Below are 21295 nucleotides of genomic sequence, written 5' to 3' on the forward strand. Positions count from 1 at the left end.
TGAAATTAAAGAACATATTTTTGTATTTTTCGAAATTTTTCAATTTTTATGCAGTTTTGGAATATAAATTCCCATCCCCCACTTTATTTTGGACATTGTCCTCAATGTACATGTAGGAGTAGGAATAAAAAGGAAATACATGTTTTTCAATTTTTTTTTTGATTTTTTTGAAGTAAAGTACAAATGCAATGATATGATATGAATGAATGCATGCTTTAACTAAATGCAATTCTATATGACAAATATAACAAATGAATGCAAACTAAACTATATTATATGATGCATGCTAAATGCTTAAGTCACTTATGATCAAACCTCCCCAAACCGATTTAAACACTATCTCTAGTGTAGAAAAGAATAGGATTGGTCATTAGTGATTATGCATGAATTCTAGTCTATATGCAACTAACTACATGAATCATGCGAGATATAATACAATGCAAACTACACTAAATGCATATATACAAATTAATGGTTATTAAGGAACTCCATCAAACCAAGGATTATCTTTAAACAATTTCATGGAAGATTATCACTAGCACTCAAAGCACGTAGAAGTCGGTCAAATTCTTGGGAGTGGGACATGAATAGGCATGCATAGCAACACAAGATTATGCAATTTAAGAATGCCCAAGTAAAAGACCGAACAAGCATGTCAAGAATATTATGACAAAAATCATAAGAGAAATGATGGATGGAAGGAACATGAAATGGGTAGTTGGTTGGCAATTCTCTCAACTCATCCTCCAAATAGTCAAAATCACCACATTCAATGCAAGTACTCTCATTATCATCCAAGGTAATTTTAAGGGTGTCTATTTGGGGTTCCCAAATGTCCTCATCATATTCCTCATCCCAACAAGGTCCATTATCAAAGGAGTTGTCGTAACAAGGCTCACCAAGTTCAACACAATTGTCTCCCTCAAATATGTCATCCTCAAAGGGTGAGTTTTCTCTCAAGCTCTCATCCATATCATTCTCACTTTGCCCATTAACATCAAATTCCATGGAGGTTGATTTCATTGAAACACAAGAAGAGTAGGATGACGGCATCCAAGCATTAGTTTCATAATCAAGAATGTACTCCTCCTCATCATCACTCTCCTCATCTAGCACTCCATCTTCCCAAGGTGGGGTAATTTTGTGGACAAAGTGGGTTGGCTCAAGGTTATAGGAAGGTTTCTCATCCTCACAAATCTCATTTTCATCATAGTTTTCCTCAATGAATTTTTGAAATGTGGCTTTTATCACTTCCATACCTTCCTTGGCACTCTCAAAGATGTCATGTATAATTTGCTTAAGACAGTGAATGGTCATGAACTCAACAAATTCCCAAAATTCCTCACAACTCATCTCACATATCCTACCACCACTCAAGTGAAATGCCAAGTTGCAGGTTTCAAGGTTCATGCCACTATAAACAACAGAACATGCTTCATAATTTGAAATAGTAAAACCATGATGCCAAGCATGAGTCATATAATCTTCAAATCTTGCAACATATTTATCAAATGACTCATTTTCATATTGCCAAAAATTGAATGTAGACATGTTGAGCATGTGAAATAGAACAAGTACAATAAAACTCAAGAAAAAGAAGCACAACTAAAACTAGACAAAAGAACAATTCAAATAAACAACACCGTCCCCGGCAACGGCGCCATTTTTGATCCGAACGATGTCGTCACTCATCCAATCAAACACATTTATAATACTCAACAAACAAATAGTTAGCGGTAAGTCGAGGTCGATCCATGGGACGGTGTGCTTTGGGTTCTAAGTCTATCTATCTCAATTTATGCTAGTGTCACGATTTGGTTGGGTTTGTAGTTGTGTCTAAACTAATAAAAGCAATAAAGTAAACAAGCAATAAAAGGAAGAATGTAAACAAATGATTAAAAGTACTAGGATATCATGGGGTCATGGGGGATTCATGGTGTTGATCATACAAACATGTTTACAAAGTTGCAAGCAATTAATGTTGTGGAGGAACCGAGTTGGTTTATGTCTTACGGTTCATAGGAAGAGTTGGGTCCCGGAGCCGAATCGATTAGATTGTACAACACCTACAAGTCGACTTACTTTCTTCCTATTCAACTTCTATGCATGGTCTTCCCCTACATTGGTAATGCCATCGATCAAGACCGACAACAAGGGCCCGTCTTCCCCTGCCAGAATCCGCCCGTCCCGACACCAATACGCACGGATTCCAGTACAGTGAAATTTCGTCTTCTCCAAGCTACAAAGAAAGAAGCCCTTCCTTCGAAAAATACCGGCTTCTCCCTACTCAATCTAAAAAGTGTAATTACTAGTTTAGCCCTTAGTTAACCCTAATGCATCCACCTAATTTCCACTATAAATACCCCATTAGTCTAATTAGAAGAGTATGTTCTTCTTATCAATTCTTAGAGTAGTTAATATCAATCAAATCTCTCTATAGTTTTGTGATCAACAATTAATCAAGTTCTACTACAAGTTTTATTTCCTTAATCTCTCTTTTGTTCATCCTTTATTTTGGGTAATTAAAGATTATTTGGGTTATTATTGGGAGATTGACAACCTCTCAATCAAGCATCAAGTACTTCTTTTATCTTTGATTTATTATTGGATCATTAGTAGGTATAATTCTCTTAATCCCTTTTTAATCATTGTTAATTACTTTCATTTGTTCATCATGTTTCATTTTGTTGGTATGATTGACAACCTTGCTAGCATGATCAACATGATAATGAGTGAGTAGTCACCTAGCTAGGGTTAACGGGTAATTAGGGGAAACCAACATGGGGAATGATTCATGCTTAAATTAATATGCTTTCATGGTTTATTTGCTTGCTTGTTTTGATCTCAACTCATGCACATGTTATGTTTGATGAAATGCGAGCCTATGAATCCTTGCATTTTTTACCCATCACCTATCTTTTCAATGAGACTTGTAAGACATAAACCAACTCGACTTGTAGGTGTTGTACAATCTAATCGATTCGGCTCCGGGACCCAAACTTTCCTAGGATTGTAAGATATAACCCAACTCAATCCATCACAACAATAATTGCTTGCTTATAATTTGAGAACATGTTTGTATGATCAATTCCCATGATTCCCCTATGACCCCATGATACCCTAGTGCTTTTTATCAATTCTTTACAACCCTTTTAATTCATCTTGCTTGTTTACTTTCATTGCTATTTAGTTTAGTGACCTTCTACATCAACCCAAATTGTGACACCCCTAAGACACCACTAGTTTCAATAGAAATCTCATCTCAATTCCCGTCCCTTGGGATTCGACCTTTACTTGCCTCTTTACTAATTGTAGAGTTGTTTGTGAAGTTATAAGATGTGTTTTGGTTGGATGTGTGACGACCAACTCTTTCTTTGTTGACATCCGCACCAAAAATGGCGCCGTTGCCGGGGACGGTGTTAGCTTGATTTAGATTTCCTTATATTGTTATTAGTTGTGTCTTTCTTTGCCTTGGGGAAGTAAAACTCCTCAAGGTTTGTTCTAATTATTTTCAAGTTGTTTGATATTTTGCATGTCTAGAAGGTCACAAGGTGATTTGTTAACTTTTGATCGTGAAATTGAAAGAACTTTGACAACCAATAGAAGACTTGCTAGAAGGAATTTGAGAGGTATTGGTGAGGTTGTAGATATTCAACCAACTATTGAGTTCATCAACCCTTTTGCAAGAGAAGGTGAGGAGAACCCAACACAAAATACCACACAAAATCAACCCACAATGCCTAAGTTTTCATCACATTCCGTACCCACCGAGGAGAACCTACCCAATGGTACTCCTACACCACAACATCTAACCGGAAATTTTATTGCCAAATCCGCCTTTATCCAATTAGTCGAAAGGAGCCAATTTGGGGGGATGCCTAGTGAAGACCCTCATTCTCATATGGAAACCTTTTGTGACTATTGTGATGCGATTTCTCAAACCGGTGTAACTCAAGACCAAATTCGATGGGTCTTATTTCCTTTTTCTCTAATTGGCACCGCGAAACAATGGTTGAAGGGCCTTGATAAGGCCACTCTCGGAATAGATTCTTGGAAGAAGTTGGCTCTAGCTTTCTACAAAAAATTCTACCCACCGGAAAAGACTAACATGCTAAGAGCTCAAATTACGGGTTTTAAGCAAAGGGATGAAGAATCTTTGTATGAAGCTTGGGAGCGGTTCAAGGGAATTTGTCGCTCATGTCCTCATCATGGACTTAGCGAGTGGTTCTTGGTACAACAATTTTGGAACGGTTTATATGAAGATTCGAGGAACATTCTCAACATGGGATCAAATGGAATGTTCACCGAAGTTGATGGACAATCAAACATGCAACAAAATTGAGGAAATGGTGGTCCATAACTCACAATATAGTAGGCCTCGCAAGGCTACTAGAGGAGGAGAGCATGAAGTAGACTCCGTTACTCAATTGGGTGCTCAACTTAGTGCTCACATTGACACTATCAACTTGAAGTTTGAGAAAGCAATGGCTAGACTTGAAGAAGCCTCAAAATCATTAAAGCATCATGTTAATGCCATGACGGCATCTTCATCAATCCCAAGTGGGATATGTGAGAATTGTGGAACTTTGGGACATGACCAAAGTGAATGTAGGGGAACAAATGAACAAGTGAATGCTTTCCAAGCATACAAGAGCGGTACCCCTTATTCCAACTATTACAATGAAAACACCAAATTCCATCCAAATCTCTCATACAAAAGCCAAAATGTCCAAAATCCTCAAACAACATACACCCCACCTCCCATGAGAAACCAAAATCAAAGACCCTTTTACAATCAAAACCAAGGTTATCAAAATCAATACAATCAACAAAATGACCAAGGCTTTGATGTTCAAAAAGCGGTCCTTCAAATGCAAAAGAATCAACAAGAATTTTTCACTCAAATGCAAAAAGATAGTCAAGCAAAGGAAACCACCATCAACAACATCCTAGCTCACACCAAGATGTTGGAAACCCAATTGACTCAACTAGCATTTTCAAGCTCACAAAGACAAAAGGGGCAATTACCACCTCAAAGTAATCCCCCAAGACATGAAACGGTTAGTGCCATTCACTTGAGAAGTGGTACAAGGTATGAAGCACCGAAGAAGCAAGTTGAGAATGAAGTTGTGGAAGCTAGCGATAAAGAAGAAATTGTGCAAAACTCCAAGGTTGGAGAACCATCAAAAGAAGAAATTTCAAAGAAAAATGAAGACAAGGTCAAGGAGAAGGAGCCCATTGTGATTAGACTTCCTTTTCCAAGTCGTCAAGCCAAGCCCAAATTTGATGACCAACTTGGAAAGTTTATGGAAATTGTGAAGAATTTGGAAGTCTCGATTCCTTTCACGGAATTAATCAATCACGTGCCGGCCTATACGAAATACATGAAAGACATCCTCACAAAGAAGAAGTCGATCCGGAAACTTGAGACTATCGCCTTCACTAAGGTGAGTAGTGCAATACTTCAAGGGAGTTCACCTCCAAAACTAAAGGATCCGGGAAGCTTCTCAATACCATGTACCATTGGCGACACCACGATCAACAAAGCCTTATGTGATCTAGGGGCTAGTGTGAGTGTTATGCCGTACTCGGTGAGTAAAAGGTTGGGGATGGGAGAGTTTAAATGCACCAATATCACACTCCAAATGGCCGATAGATCGACGAAGACACCATTAGGGATATGGGAAGATGTTCCCCGTTAATTGGGAAGTTTTTCATCCCGGTGGACTTTGTCATTGTTGATATGGAGGAAGATTCCAACATTCCGATCATTCTAGGAAGACCTTTCTTACACACCGCGGGTGCGGTGATTGATGTGAAACATGGAGAGCTCACTCTAGAAGTGGGAGATGAGAGTATAACTTTTAATCTTGACAAGACTATAAGAGCTCCCCGTTTACATGAACCGTGTTTCATGATTGATCATTATAGCCGGAAGGATGATAGGAAGAAGTCGGAACTCCAATGGAAGAAGAAAATTGAAGATGCTCCATTCAAAGAGCAAGTGAATTGTGACAAGGAGAGCTTACAAAGCTCGTCAAAATCAAGCAAAGAAGAAGAGGATGGCCTCATTGGCCAAGACAAGAGATTGGGAGAGTTGTCTCCATCAAATCAAGAGATTTTTAATGATCAACTTAATGAAGTTTGTGGTCTTTGGGACGACGAATTTGAAGGGATTTTTAATCCCTACATTGGTAATGCCATCGATCAAGACCGACAACAAGGGCCAAGGTCTATTGAAGAACTTTATCACGATAATGAACAAGCTTTTGATTATTTCTTCAAGGTGTTGAGCAACATCAACAACACCTTGGACATGCCCCCTTGACATCTCATCAAGAATGAGAGTTTGGTGGAGTCCTCCCTAAAACCACCATTTGTAAATATTTCTAACTCCCTAACTCGCATTTCAATTCTTATATTGCATTTTTGTCATCTTTGGATTTTTATACTTTGATCAAGATAATTGTCATGTTTGAGAGAAGTGTGGGGATGGAAATTGCCTTAGTAGTGCCCCCACAATGAAGAACACGAGATATGAAGAAGAATGGAAAAATGACAAGGGATATGCATAGTACACGGATAAAACTGAATCCGAGTACAAAGGGGTAGAATCCGAGCGGTTTCAGGATAATCCGCCCGTCTTCAGACAATCCGGGCATATTGTGTAGAAGACGCCCGTCCTAAAATGAGCTGAATTTTTGAAATTTTTGACTGTCAATGAATCCGGGCGTCCTGCATTCAAATCCGCCCGTCTTCAAAAATCCGCCCGTCTTGGAAGGAAGACGCCCGTATTTTTGGCTGAGGAAAACAAGAAAAATCCTTGTGAAGGAATCCGCCCGTCTTCTGTAAAAGACGCCCGACCCGTGTTTGCAAATCCGAGCGTCTTCACTGAAAGACGCCCGTCTTTAGGCGAGTTTTTCCCAACCTGCAACGGACCAAATCCGGGCGTCCCGAGCGAAACCGCCCGTCTTGCCCCTGCGAGTTCAAATCTTTCGGGTTTTATAAACCCCTCCCACATTCATTTCTTCATTCCTTCATTCATAACACTACTCATAAACATCAAAACCCTCATCCTCTCCATCACAAAAACAAGATTCCTCAACAACATTCGCCAAAATGGCGACTACTTGATCCTTCATGTCCTTTGCCTAGTTGGGCGGATAGGGAAGTCCTCTTTCCGAGTGCATCTAGGGTTGTTCCGGGTGATAATGAGGTTGTCGGTAATGAAGAAGTTGATGATAACATTGATGAGGAAGCAAGTGAAGAAGGAGAAGAGGATGATGAGCAAGGTGAAGAAGAAGGTGAAGAAGCAAGTGAAGAGGGAAGTGGCAATGAGACCACTTCTAATGAGGAAGATGATGATAGTGATGATATGGTGGAAGATTAGCAAGCTTGGAGGCTCCTACCCTCTTGAGGTTTGCTTACTTCTTTCTTTGTTTTAATTAATTTGATCATTGTTGGAGTAGTCCTAGCACCATAGAGGACTCACACCTCGGTACCATTGAGGTGTTCTCATTTTATTGTTCCCACTTTCAAAATCCAAAATGACAAATTAGTTTCATTCATTGCATAGTGTGTGCATGAACTACACCCATCCTTAGGACATTAGCAATAATGTCTAACTCGGTTTGGGGAAGTTAATGCATACACAACGGGAGGTAATCTAAATTATCCTCTCCGTCATAAACAAAAAGCATGCATCATGTAGTGTAGATTAGTGTAGATTGCATTTTGTGTAGAAATCATGCATCATTTTTGCATAATTTCCCATCATTTTGGCCATTGAGGACAATGCCAATATTAGTGTGGGGATGGGGAATTCTAACTTAACTTTTATTCAAAAACCCAAAAAAATTGAAAAATTTCGAAAATCCATAAAAATTTGAAAATTGAAAAGCCAAAAACATGTTTATTTCTTTTGTAGTGTAGTCTTGTATATATTATTGTATATACTGTGTTTGTTCATCCTTGTTCACATTGATCGACTACGCCACATCCGAGACATGAGGATCATGAAGACCGCATGGTATGATCTTTCCAATCTCCTTTTTCCTCTCTATGTTAATGACTATGTGGCTTTATTTTGATTGATGCGGTACAACAATGTGAACCTAGGACTTGCATTTAGTTTATATGTCATATTAGTTGGTAGAATCACTTGCATTAGGATGTATATAATAGTTGCATCATGGCATATAGTTGCATTTAGATAAAAAGTTTTGAAAAGTGCCTAATTGGGAACTTTGACAAGAGCAACTAAGCCATTACAAATACTTTTTCAACTTAAGATTTTTCCTACTAGAATGGTTGTAAAACACCCTAGATTGTGTCATACTAGTGTCTTTTGACCCATGACCCAAGGCCTAGTTAAGGGTTTGCATGTGAGTCACCTATCCAACCCCGTGATGCGATGTGGACTTGGTTAACTTGTCTAGGTGACCTTGATTGACCTTGTGGTAAGGCAACCCAAAAATACTTTCTATCAATAAATTTGAAGTGCTCATTTCGAAAATTTTGTCATGTGGAAGTAATTTAATGCTAAGGAAACCTCAAATGTTATGAAATGTTAAAATGTTGAGAAATTTTAGTTGTTTTGATGGAGGCGTACCACTTCAATGTGCTTTGGAGAGGGATCCATTTAATTGGGCCCCCACATGGTTGTGAATTCGACCGCCCAGAGACAGAGTGACTATCACCCCGAAAAGCTATTGTCTAGAGGTTAACCGGTTGCCTAATAAGCGATTGGCGAAAGCAAAGGACACTAGCCCGGAAGGGACAAACCCCATCTTAAAATTTTTGAAATGTGAAAGTTGAATGAGGTCAATTTTTGAATACTAGTCATATCCACCCTTTTGTTTATAACGATTTGAGCATTTCATTCCCAAAAAGCCTTTTTGTCAAGCCACTTTGTCGAGCTTGGGACGATCCATGACCTTTACTTTTGTAGAGAATTCGAGACTTGTCATGTCATATGCTACTAGCATCATAGGGATCATCATTCCACCACCCTCCGATCGCCCTTGACGAAAGCATTTGGAAATTGAGGACGAAAGTAGTCTAGTTTAACACCATTTGGAGGTGATTTAGTGCCATCCTCTTAGCCTTAGTAATTTGTTGAACTAGTATTTGTGAAGGAATATATGCTCTTAAATTTGTTCCTCTTTAGTGCCTCCGCCGCTTGATGAGGAAGTGGCTATTCCTTTTGTAGATGCATCTATTATTTGATTTTGTGTGCTTAATGTTTGGATGTGTCGCCATTTTGGCAAGACCCACCTTGCCTTGCAAGAAGGCATCCTACCTCATGGTTGTCTTGTTGTGAGTTGAAGGGGCGGAGTGAGACCCGCTAATTGTCTCATATCGGCTATGTTATTAGGTTAGTTTAAATAATGGTCCTAGTCTTTGTCACCTCTTTACTCGGGACGAGCAAAGGTTCGGTTTGGGGATATTTGATGTGACCATAATTAGCGCATATTTAGAACCCGAGTTAGCCTTGTTCCCATGCTTTTTAGTGCATATTTGGGTCATTTATTGTCTTTAATTCTTTGTTTTGCATATTCTTTGAGATTTTGATCCCTTGGTAGGAAAGGAGTAAGAATCTTGCATTTTCATGGCAAAACGAGACTAAATTGATTGAATTCAATGACCAAGCATCAAGGAGAGACAAGATTAGAAGGCCTTTGTACATATTATAGTAGTTGGGCAATGTCGAGAAAGGATCATTGCATCCCCGAGGAAATCCCCAAGGATTTTATGAAGAAAAGGGAAGAAAAGAAGAAAAAATAATGCCGAGCTACAATCCGAGCGGATTGTCCACAATCCGAGCGGATTGTCCACAATCCGCCCGTCCTCCACAAGCACAATCCGTGCGTCTTCCTTCAAAGATGTCCGGACAGCAGCCATAGAATCCGCCCGGATTCCCTTGAAGACGCCCGTCTTCCCCTGCCAGAATCCGCCCGTCCCGACACCAATACGCACGGATTCCAAGACAAACAAATTTCGTCTTCTCCAAGCTACAAAGAAAGAAGCCCTTCCTTCGAAAATTACCGGCTTCTCCCTGCTCAATCTAAAAAGTGTAATTACTAGTTTAGCCCTTAGTTAACCCTAATGCATCCACCTAATTTCCACTATAAATACCCCATTAGTCTAATTAGAAGAGTATGTTCTTCTTATCAATTCTTAGAGTAGTTAATATCAATCAAATCTCTCTTTAGTTTTGTGATCAACAATTAATCAAGTTCTAATACAAGTTTTATTTCCTTAATCTCTCTTTTGTTCATCCTTTATTTTGGGTAATTGAAGATTATTTGGGTTATTATTGGGAGATTGACAACGTCTCAATCAAGCATCAAGTACTTCTTTTATCTTTGCTTTATTATTGGATCATTAGTAGGTATAATTCTCTTAATCCCTTTTTAATCATTGTTAATTACTTTCATTTGTTCATCATGTTTCATTTTGTTGGTATGATTGACAACCTTGCTAGCATGATCAACATGATAATGAGTGAGTAGTCACCTAGCTAGGGTTAATGGGTAATTAGGGGAAACCAACATGGGGAATGATTCATGCTTAAATTAATATGCTTTCATGGTTTATTTGCTTGCTTGTTTTGATCTCAACTCATGCACATGTTATGTTTGATGAAATGCGAACCTATGAATCCTTGCATTTTTTACCCATCACCTATCTTTTCAATGAGACTTGTAAGACATAAACCAACTCGAGTCTCATTAGACCATGCATGTTGTTGAGTAGGGAAGACTAAGTCGACTTGTAGGTGTTGTACAATCTAATCGATTCGGCTCCGGGACCCAAACTTTCCTAGGATTGTAAGATATAACCCAACTCAATCCATCACAACAATAATTGCTTGCTTATAATTTGAGAACATGTTTGTATGATCAATTCCCATGATTCCCCTATGACCCCATGATACCCTAGTGCTTTTTATCAATTGTTTACAACCCTTTTAATTCATCTTGCTTGTTTACTTTCATTGCTATTTAGTTTAGTGACCTTCTACATCAACCCAAATTGTGACACCCCTAAGACACCACTAATTTCAATAGAAATCTCATCTCAATTCCCGTCCCTTGGGATCCGACCTTTACTTGCCTCTTTGCTAATTGTAGAGTTGTTTGTGAAGTTATAAATTGTGTTTTGGTTGGATGTGTGACGACCAACTCTTTCTTTGTTGACATCCGCACCAAAAATGGCGCCGTTGCCGCGGACGGTGTTAGCTTGATTTAGATTTCCTTATATTGTTATTAGTTGTGTCTTTCTTTGCCTTGGGGAAGTAAAACTCCTCAAGGTTTGTTCTAATTATTTTCAAATTGTTTGATATTTTGCATGTCTAGAAGGTCACAAGGTGATTTGTTACCTTTTGATCGTAAAATTGAAAGAACTTTGACAACCAATAGAAGACTTGCTAGAAGGAATTTGAGAGGTATTGGTGAGGTTGTAGATATTCAACCAACTATTGAGTTCATCAACCCTTTTGCAAGAGAAGGTGAGGAGAACCCAACATAAAATACCACACAAAATCAACCCACAATGCCTAAGTTTTCATCACATTCCGTACCCACCGAGGAGAACCTACCCAATGGTACTCCTACACCACAACATCTAACCGGAAATTTTATTGCCAAATCCGCCTTTATCCAATTAGTCGAAAGGAGCCAATTTGGGGGGATGCCTAGTGAAGACCAGATTCTCATATGGAAACCTTTTGTGACTATTGTGATGCGATTTCTCAAACCGGTGTAACTCAAGACCAAATTCGATGGGTCTTATTTCCTTTTTCTCTAATTGGCACCGCGAAACAATGGTTGAAGGGCCTTGATAAGGCCACTCTCGGAATAGATTCTTGGAAGAAGTTGGCTCTAGCTTTCTACCAAAAATTCTACCCACCGGAAAAGACTAACATGCTAAGAGCTCAAATTACGGGTTTTAAGCAAAGGGATGAAGAATCTTTGTATGAAGCTTGGGAGCGGTTCAAGGGAATTTGTCGCTCATGTTCTCATCATGGACTTAGCGAGTGGTTCTTGGTACAACAATTTTGGAACGGTTTATATGAAGATTCGAGGAACATTCTCAACATGGGATCAAATGGAATGTTCACCGAAGTTGATGACAATCAAACATGGAACAAAATTGAGGAAATGGCGGTCCATAACTCACAATATAGTAGGCCTCGCAAGGCTACTAGAGGAGGAAAGCATGAAGTGGACTCCGTTACTCAATTGGGTGCTCAACTTAGTGCTCACATTGACACTATCAACTTGAAGTTTGAGAAAGCAATGGCTAGACTTGAAGAAGCCTCAAAATCACCAAAGCGTCATGTTAATGCCATGACGGCATCTTCAACAATCCCAAGTGGGATATGTGAGAATTGTGGAACTTTGGGACATGACCAAAGTGAATGTAGGGGAACAAATGAACAAGTGAATGCTTTCCAAGCATACAAGAGCGGTACCCCTTATTCCAACTATTACAATGAAAACACCAAATTCCATCCAAATCTCTCATACAAAAGCCAAAATGTCCAAAATCCTCAAACAACATACACCCCACCTCCCATGAGAAACCAAAATCAAAGACCCTTTTACAATCAAAACCAAGGTTACCAAAATCAATACAATCAACAAAATGACCAAGGCTTTGATGTTCAAAAAGCGGTCCTTCAAATGCAAAAGAATCAACAAGAATTTTTCACTCAAATGCAAAAAGATAGTCAAGCAAAAGGAAACCACCATCAACAACATCCTAGCTCACACCAAGATGTTGGAAACCCAATTGACTCAACTAGCATCTTCAAGCTCACAAAGACAAAAGGGGCAATTACCACCTCAAAGTAATCCCCCAAGACATGAAACGGTTAGTGCCATTCACTTGAGAAGTGGTACAAGGCATGAAGCACCGAAGAAGCAAGTTGAGAATGAAGTTGTGGAAGCTAGCGATAAAGAAGAAATTGTGCAAAACTCCAAGGTTGGAGAACCATCAAAAGAAGAAATTTCAAAAAAAAATGAAGACAAGGTCAAGGAGAAGGAGCCCATTGTGATTAGACTTCCTTTTCCAAGTCGTCAAGCCAACCCCAAATTTGATGACCAACTTGGAAAGTTTATGGAAATTGTGAAGAATTTGGAAGTCTCGATTCCTTTCACGGAATTAATCAATCACGTGCCGGCCTATGCGAAATACATGAAAGATATCCTCACAAAGAAGAAGTCGATCCGGAAACTTGAGACTATCGCCTTCACTAAGGTGAGTAGTGCAATACTTCAAGGGAGTTCACCTCCAAAACTAAAGGATCCGGGAAGCTTCTCAATACCGTGTACCATTGGCGACACCACGATCAACAAAGCCTTATGTGATCTAGGGGCTAGTGTGAGTGTTATGCCGTACTCGGTGAGTAAAAGGTTGGGGATGGGAGAGCTTAAATGCACCAATATCACACTCCAAATGGCCGATAGATCGACGAAGACACCATTAGGGATATGGGAAGATGTTCCCGTATGAATTGGGAAGTTTTTCATCCCGGTGGACTTTGTCATTGTTGATATGGAGGAAGATTCCAACATTCCGATCATTCTAGGAAGACCTTTCTTACACACCGCGGGTGCGGTGATTGATGTGAAACATGGAGAGCTCACTCTAGAAGTGGGAGATGAGAGTATAACTTTTTATCTTGACAAGACTATGAGAGCTCCCCGTTTACATGAACCGTGTTTCATGATTGATCATTATAGCCGGAAGGATGATAGGAAGAAGTCGGAACTCCAATGGAAGAAGAAAATTGAAGATGCTCCATTCAAAGAGCAAGTGAATTGTGACAAGGAGAGCTTACAAAGCTCATCAAAATCAAGCAAAGAAGAAGTGGATGGCCTCATTGGCCAAGACAAGAGATTGGGAGAGTTGTCTCCATCAAATCAAGAGATTTTTAATGATCAACTTAATGAAGTTTGTGGTCTTTGGGACGACGAATTTGAAGGGATTTTTAATCCCTACATTGGTAATGCCATCGATCAAGACCGACAACAAGGGCCAAGGTCTATTGAATAACTTCATCACGATAATGAACAAGCTTTTGATTATTTCTTCAAGGTGTTGAGCAACATCAACAACACCTTGGACATGCCCCTTGACATCTCATCAAGAATGAGAGTTTGGTGGAGTCCTCCCTAAAACCACCATTTGTAAATATTTCTAACTCCCTAACTCGCATTTCAATTATTGTATTGCATTTTTGTCATCTTTGGATTTTTATACTTTGATCAAGATAATTGTCATGTTTAAGAGAAGTGAGGGAGGGACTAATGATTTCAATTGATGTGTAGTGCTTTAGCTTAGTGTGGGGATGGCAATTGCCTTAGTAGTGCCCCCACAATGAAGAACACGAGATATGAAGAAGAATGGAAAAATGACAAGGGATATGCATAGTACACGGATAGAACTGAATCCGGGTACAAAGGGGTAGAATCCGAGCGGATTCAGGAGAATCCGCCCGTCTTCAGACAATCCGGGCATATTGTGTAGAAGACGCCCGTCCTAAAATGAGCTGAATTTTTGAAATTTTTGACTGTCAATGAATCCGGGCGTCCTGCATTCAAATCCGCCCGTCTTCAAAAATCCGCCCGTCTTGGAAGGAAGACGCGCGTCTTTTTGGCTGAGGAAAACAAGAAAAATCCCTGTGAAGGAATCCGCCCGTCTTCTGTAAAAGACGCCCGACCCGTGTTTGCAAATCCGAGCGTCTTCACTGAAAGATGCCCGTCTTTAGGCGAGTTTTTCCCAACCCAGAACAGACCAAATCCGGGCGTCCCGAGCAGAAACCGCCCGTCTTGCCCCTGCAGTTCAAATCTTTCGGGTTTTATAAACCCCCTCCCACATTCATTTCTTCATTCCTTCATTCATAACACTACTCATAAACATCAAAACCCTCATCCTCTCCATCACAAAAACAAGATTCCTCAACAACATTCGCCAAAATGGCGACTACTTGATCCTTCATGTCCTTTGCCTAGTTGGGCGGATAGGGAAGTCCTCTTTCCGAGTGCATCTAGGGTTGTTCCGGGTGATAATGAGGTTGTCGGTAATGAAGAAGTTGATGATAACATTGATGAGGAAGCAAGTGAAGAAGGAGAAGAGGATGATGAGCAAGGTAAAGAAGAAGGTGAAGAAGCAAGTGAAGAGGGAAGTGGCAATGAGACCACTTCTAATGAGGAAGATGATGATAGTGATGATATGGTGGAAGATTAGCAAGCTTGGAGGCTCCTACCCTCTTGAGGTTTGCTTACTTCTTTCTTTGTTTTAATTAATTTGGATCATTGTTGGAGTAGTCCTAGCACCATAGAGGACTCACACCTCGGTACCATTGAGGTGTTCTCATTTTATTGTTCCCACTTTCAAAATCCAAAATGACAAATTAGTTTCATGCATTGCATAGTGTGTGCATGAACTACACCCATCCTTAGGACATTAGCAATAATGTCTAACTCGGTTTGGGGAAGTTAATGCATACACAACGGGAGGTAATCTAAATTATCCTCTCCGTCATAAACAAAAACCATGCATCATGTAGTGTAGATTAGTGTAGATTGCATTTTGTGTAGAAATCATGCATCATTTTTGCATAATTTCCCATCATTTTGGCCATTGAGGACAATGCCCATAATAGTGTGGGGATGGGGAATTCTAACTTAACTTTTATTCAAAAACCCAAAAAAATTGAAAAATTTCGAAAATCCATAAAAATTTGAAAATTGAAAAGCCAAAAACATGTTTATTTCTTTTGTAGTGTAGTCTTGTATATATTATTGTATATATTGTGTTTGTTCATCCTTGTTCACATTGATCGACTACGCCACATCCGAGACATGAGGATCATGAAGACCGCATGGTATGATCTTTCCAATCTCCTTTTTCCTCTCTATGTTAATGACTATGTGGCTTTATTTTGATTGATGCGGTACAACAATGTGAACCTAGGACTTGCATTTAGTTTATATGTCATATTAGTTGGTAGAATCACTTGCATTAGGATGTATATAATAGTTGCATCATGGCATATAGTTGCATTTAGATAAAAAGTTTTGAAAAGTGCCTAATTGGGAACTTTGACAAGAGCAACTAAGCCATTACAAATACTTTTTCAACTTAAGACTTTGCCTACTAGAATGGTTGTAAAACACCCTAGATTGTGTCATACTAGTGTCTTTTGACCCATGACCCAAGGCCTAGTCAAGGGTTTGCATGTGAGTCACCTATCCAACCCCGTGATGCGATGTGGACTTGGTTAACTTGTCTAGGTGACCTTGATTGACCTTGTGGTAAGGCAACCCAAAAATACTTTCTATCAATAAATTTGAAGTGCTTATTTCGAAAATTTTGTCATGTGGAAGTAATTTAATGCTAAGGAAACCTCAAATGTTATGAAATGTTGAAATGTTGAGAAATTTTAGTTGTTTTGATGGAGGCGTACCACTTCGATGTGCTTTGGAGAGGGATCCATTGAATTGGGCGCAACACGGTTGTGAATTCGACCGCCCAGAGACAGAGTGACTATCACCCCGAAAAGCTATTGTCTAGAGGTTAACCGGTTGCCTAATAAGCGATTGGCGAAAGCAAAGGACACTAGCCCGGAAGGGACAAACCCCATCTTAAAATTTTTGAAATGTGAAAGTTGAATGAGGTCAATTTTTGAATACTAGTCATATCCACCCTTTTGTTTATAACGATTTGAGCATTTCATTCCCAAAAAGCCTTTTTGTCAAGCCACTTTGTCGAGCTTGGGACGATCCATGACCTTTACTTTTGTAGAGAATTCGAGACTTGTCATGTCATATGCTACTAGCATCATAGGGATCATCATTCCACCACCATCCGATCGCCCTTGACGAAAGCATTTTGAAATTGAGGACGAAAGTAGTCTAGTTTAACACCATTTGGAGGTGATTTAGTGCCATCCTCTTAGCCTTAGTAATTTGTTGAACTAGTATTTGTGAAGGAATATATGCTCTTAAATTTGTTCCTCTTTAGTGCCTCCGCCGCTTGATGAGGAAGTGGCTATTCCTTTTGTAGATGCATCCATTATTTGATTTTGTGTGCTTAATGTTTGGATGTGTCGCCATTTTGGCAAGACCCACCTTGCCTTGCAAGAAGGCATCCTACCTCATGGTTGTCTTGTTGTGAGTTGAAGGGGCGGAGTGAGACCCGCTAATTGTCTCATATCGGCTATGTTATTAGGTTAGTTTAAATAATGGTCCTAGTCTTTGTCACCTCTTTACTCGGGACGAGCAAAGGTTCGGTTTGGGGATATTTGATGTGACCATAATTAGCGCATATTTAGCCCCCGAGTTAGCCTTGTTCCCATGCTTTTTAGTGCATATTTGGGTCATTTATTGTCTTTAGTTCTTTGTTTTGCATATTCTTTGAGATTTTGATCCCTTGGTAGGAAAGGAGTAAGAATCTTGCATTTTCATGGCAAAACGAGACTAAATTGATTGAATTCAATGACCAAGCATCAAGGAGAGACAAGATTAGAAGGCCTTTGTACATATTATAGTAGTTGGGCAATGTCGAGAAAGGATCCTTGCATCCCCGAGGAAATCCCCAAGGATTTTATGAAGAAAAGGGAAGAAAAGAAGAAGAAATAATGCCGAGCTACAATCCGAGCGGATTGTCCACAATCCGCCCGTCCTCCACAAGCACAATCCGTGCGTCTTCCTTCAAAGACGCCCGGACAGCAGCCACAGAATCCGCCCGGATTCCCTTGAAGACGCCCGTCTTCCCCTGCCAGAATCCGCCCCTCCCGACACCAATACGCACGGATTCCAAAGATAAATAAATTTCGTCTTCTCCAAGCTACAAAGAAAGAAGCCCTTCCTTCGAAAAATACCGGCTTCTCCCTGCTCAATCTAAAAAGTGTAATTACTAGTTTAGCCCTTAGTTAACCCTAATGCATCCACCTAATTTCCACTATAAATACCCCATTAGTCTAATTAGAAGAGTATGTTCTTCTTATCAATTCTTAGAGTAGTTAATATCAATCAAATCTCTCTTTAGTTTTGTGATCAACAATTAATCAAGTTCTAATACAAGTTTTATTTCCTTAATCTCTCTATTGTTCATCCTTTATTTTGGGTAATTGAAGATTATTTGGGTTATTATTGGGAGAATGACAACCTCTCAATCAAGCATCAAGTACTTCTTTTATCTTTGCTTTATTATTGGATCATTAGTAGGTATAATTCTCTTAATCCCTTTTTAATCATTGTTAATTACTTTCATTTGTTCATCATGTTTCATTTTGTTGGTATGATTGACAACCTTGCTAGCATGATCAACATGATAATGAGTGAGTAGTCACCTAGCTAGGGTTAATGGGTAATTAGGGGAAACCAACATGGGGAATGATTCATGCTTAAATTAATATGCTTTCATGGTTTATTTGCTTGCTTGTTTTGATCTCAATTCATGCACATGTTATGTTTGATGAAATGCGAGCCTATGAATCCTTACATTTTTTACCCATCACCTATCTTTTCAATGAGACTTGTAAGACATAAACCAACTCGAGTCTCATTAGACCATGCATGTTGTTGAGTAGGGAAGACTAAGTCGACTTGTAGGTGTTGTACAATCTAATCGATTCGGCTCCGGGACCCAAACTTTCCTAGGATTGTAAGATATAACCCAACTCAATCCATCACAACAATAATTGCTTGCTTATAATTTGAGAACATGTTTGTATGATCAATTCCCATGATTCTCCTATGACCCCATGATACCCTAGTGCTTTTTATCAATTGTTTACAACCCTTTTAATTCATCTTGCTTGTTTACTTTCATTGCTATTTAGTTTAGTGACCTTCTACATCAACCCAAATTGTGACACCCCTAAGACACCACTAGTTTTAATAGAAATCTCATCTCAATTCCCGTCCCTTGGGATCCGACCTTTACTTGCCTCTTTACTAATTGTAGAGTTGTTTGTGAAGTTATAAATTGTGATTTGGTTGGATGTGTAACGACCTACTCTTTCTTTGTTGACATCCGCACCAAAAATGGCGCCGTTGCCGGGGACGGTGTTAGCTTGATTTAGATTTCCTTATATTGTTATTAGTTGTGTCTTTCTTTGCCTTGGGGAAGTAAAACTCCTCAAGGTTTGTTCTAATTATTTTCAAATTGTTTGATATTTTGCATGTCTAGAAGGTCACAAGGTGATTTGTTACCTTTTGATCGTAAAATTGAAAGAACTTTGACAACCAATAGAAGACTTGCTAGAAGGAATTTGAGAGGTATTGGTGAGGTTGTAGATATTCAACCAACTATTGAGTTCATCAACCCTTTTGCAAGAGAAGGTGAGGAGAACCCAACACAAAATACCACACAAAATCAACCCACAATGCCTAAGTTTTCATCACATTCCGTACCCACCGAGGAGAACCTACCCAATGGTACTCCTACACCACAACATCTAACCGGAAATTTTATTGCCAAATCCGCCTTTATCCAATTAGTCGAAAGGAGCCAATTTGGGGGGATGCCTAGTGAAGACCAGATTCTCATATGGAAACCTTTTGTGACTATTGTGATGCGATTTCTCAAACCGGTGTAACTCAAGACCAAATTCGATGGGTCTTATTTCCTTTTTCTCTAATTGGCACCGCGAAACAATGGTTGAAGGGCCTTGATAAGGCCACTCTCGGAATAGATTCTTGGAAGAAGTTGGCTCTAGCTTTCTACAAAAAATTCTACCCACCGGAAAAGACTAACATGCTAAGAGCTCAAATTACGGGTTTTAAGCAAAGGGATGAAGAATCTTTGTATGAAGCTTGGGAGCGGTTCAAGGGAATTTGTCGCTCATGTCCTCATCATGGACTTAGCGAGTGGTTCTTGGTACAACAATTTTGGAACGGTTTATATGAAGATTCGAGGAACATTCTCAACATGGGATCAAATGGAATGTTCACCGAAGTTGATGACAATCAAACATGGAACAAAATTGAGGAAATGGCGGTCCATAACTCACAATATAGTAGGCCTCGCAAGGCTACTAGAGGAGGAAAGCATGAAGTGGACTCCGTTACTCAATTGGGTGCTCAACTTAGTGCTCACATTGACACTATCAACTTGAAGTTTGAGAAAGCAATGGCTAGACTTGAAGAAGCCTCAAAATCACCAAAGCATCATGTTAATGCCATGACGGCATCTTCAACAATCCCAAGTGGGATATGTGAGAATTGTGGAACTTTGGGACATGACCAAAGTGAATGTAGGGGAACAAATGAACAAGTGAATGCTTTCCAAGCATACAAGAGCGGTACCCCTTATTCCAACTATTACAATGAAAACAACAAATTCCATCCAAATCTCTCATACAAAAGCCAAAATGTCCAAAATCCTCAAACAACATACACCCCACCTCCCATGAGAAACCAAAATCAAAGACCCTTTTACAATCAAAACCAAGGTTACCAAAATCAATACAATCAACAAAATGACCAAGGCTTTGATGTTCAAAAAGCGGTCCTTCAAATGCAAAAGAATCAACAAGAATTTTTCACTCAAATGCAAAAAGATAGTCAAGCAAAAGGAAACCACCATCAACAACATCCTAGCTCACACCAAGATGTTGGAAACCCAATTGACTCAACTAGCATCTTCAAGCTCACAAAGACAAAAGGGGCAATTACCACCTCAAAGTAATCCCCCAAGACATGAAACGGTTAGTGCCATTCACTTGAGAAGTGGTACAAGGTATGAAGCACCGAAGAAGCAAGTTGAGAATGAAGTTGTGGAAGCTAGCGATAAAGAAGAAATTGTGCAAAACTCCAAGTTGGAGAACCATCAAAAGAAGAAATTTCAAAGAAAAATGAAGACAAGGTCAAGGAGAAGGAGCCCATTGTGATTAGACTTCCTTTTCCAAGTCGTCAAGCCAAGCCCAAATTTGATGACCAACTTGGAAAGTTTATGGAAATTGTGAAGAATTTGGAAGTATCGATTCCTTTCACGGAATTAATCAATCACGTGCCGGCCTATGCGAAATACATGAAAGACATCCTCACAAAGAAGAAGTCGATCCGGAAACTTGAGACTATCGCCTTCACTAAGGTGAGTAGTGCAATACTTCATGGGAGTTCACCTCCAAAACTAAAGGATTCGGGAAGCTTCTCAATACCGTGTACCATTGGCGACACCACGATCAACAAAGCCTTATGTGATCTAGGGGCTACTGTGAGTGTTATGCCGTACTCGGTGAGTAAAAGGTTGGGGATGGGAGAGCTTAAATGCA

The 21295-nt window shown here is 39.5% G+C and overlaps 3 non-coding genes across 3 annotated transcripts; all 3 read right to left on the minus strand.

Moving 5' to 3' along the window:
• Nucleotides 1-4108: 4108 nt before the first annotated feature.
• LOC141589420 (small nucleolar RNA R71) lies at nucleotides 4109-4215 on the minus strand. The gene has a single exon (XR_012520359.1). It is a non-coding gene; the product is annotated as a small nucleolar RNA R71 (small nucleolar RNA).
• A 7712-nt stretch (nucleotides 4216-11927) lies between these two features.
• LOC141589149 (small nucleolar RNA R71) lies at nucleotides 11928-12034 on the minus strand. Its single transcript, XR_012520099.1, has one exon. It is a non-coding gene; the product is annotated as a small nucleolar RNA R71 (small nucleolar RNA).
• A 7742-nt stretch (nucleotides 12035-19776) lies between these two features.
• Nucleotides 19777-19883, minus strand: LOC141589431 (small nucleolar RNA R71). Its single transcript, XR_012520370.1, has one exon. It is a non-coding gene; the product is annotated as a small nucleolar RNA R71 (small nucleolar RNA).
• Between the last annotated feature and the right edge of the window lie 1412 nt (nucleotides 19884-21295).

This window comes from Silene latifolia, chromosome 6 (assembly GCF_048544455.1).
Source record: "Silene latifolia isolate original U9 population chromosome 6, ASM4854445v1, whole genome shotgun sequence".
Lineage (NCBI taxonomy): Eukaryota > Viridiplantae > Streptophyta > Magnoliopsida > Caryophyllales > Caryophyllaceae > Silene > Silene latifolia.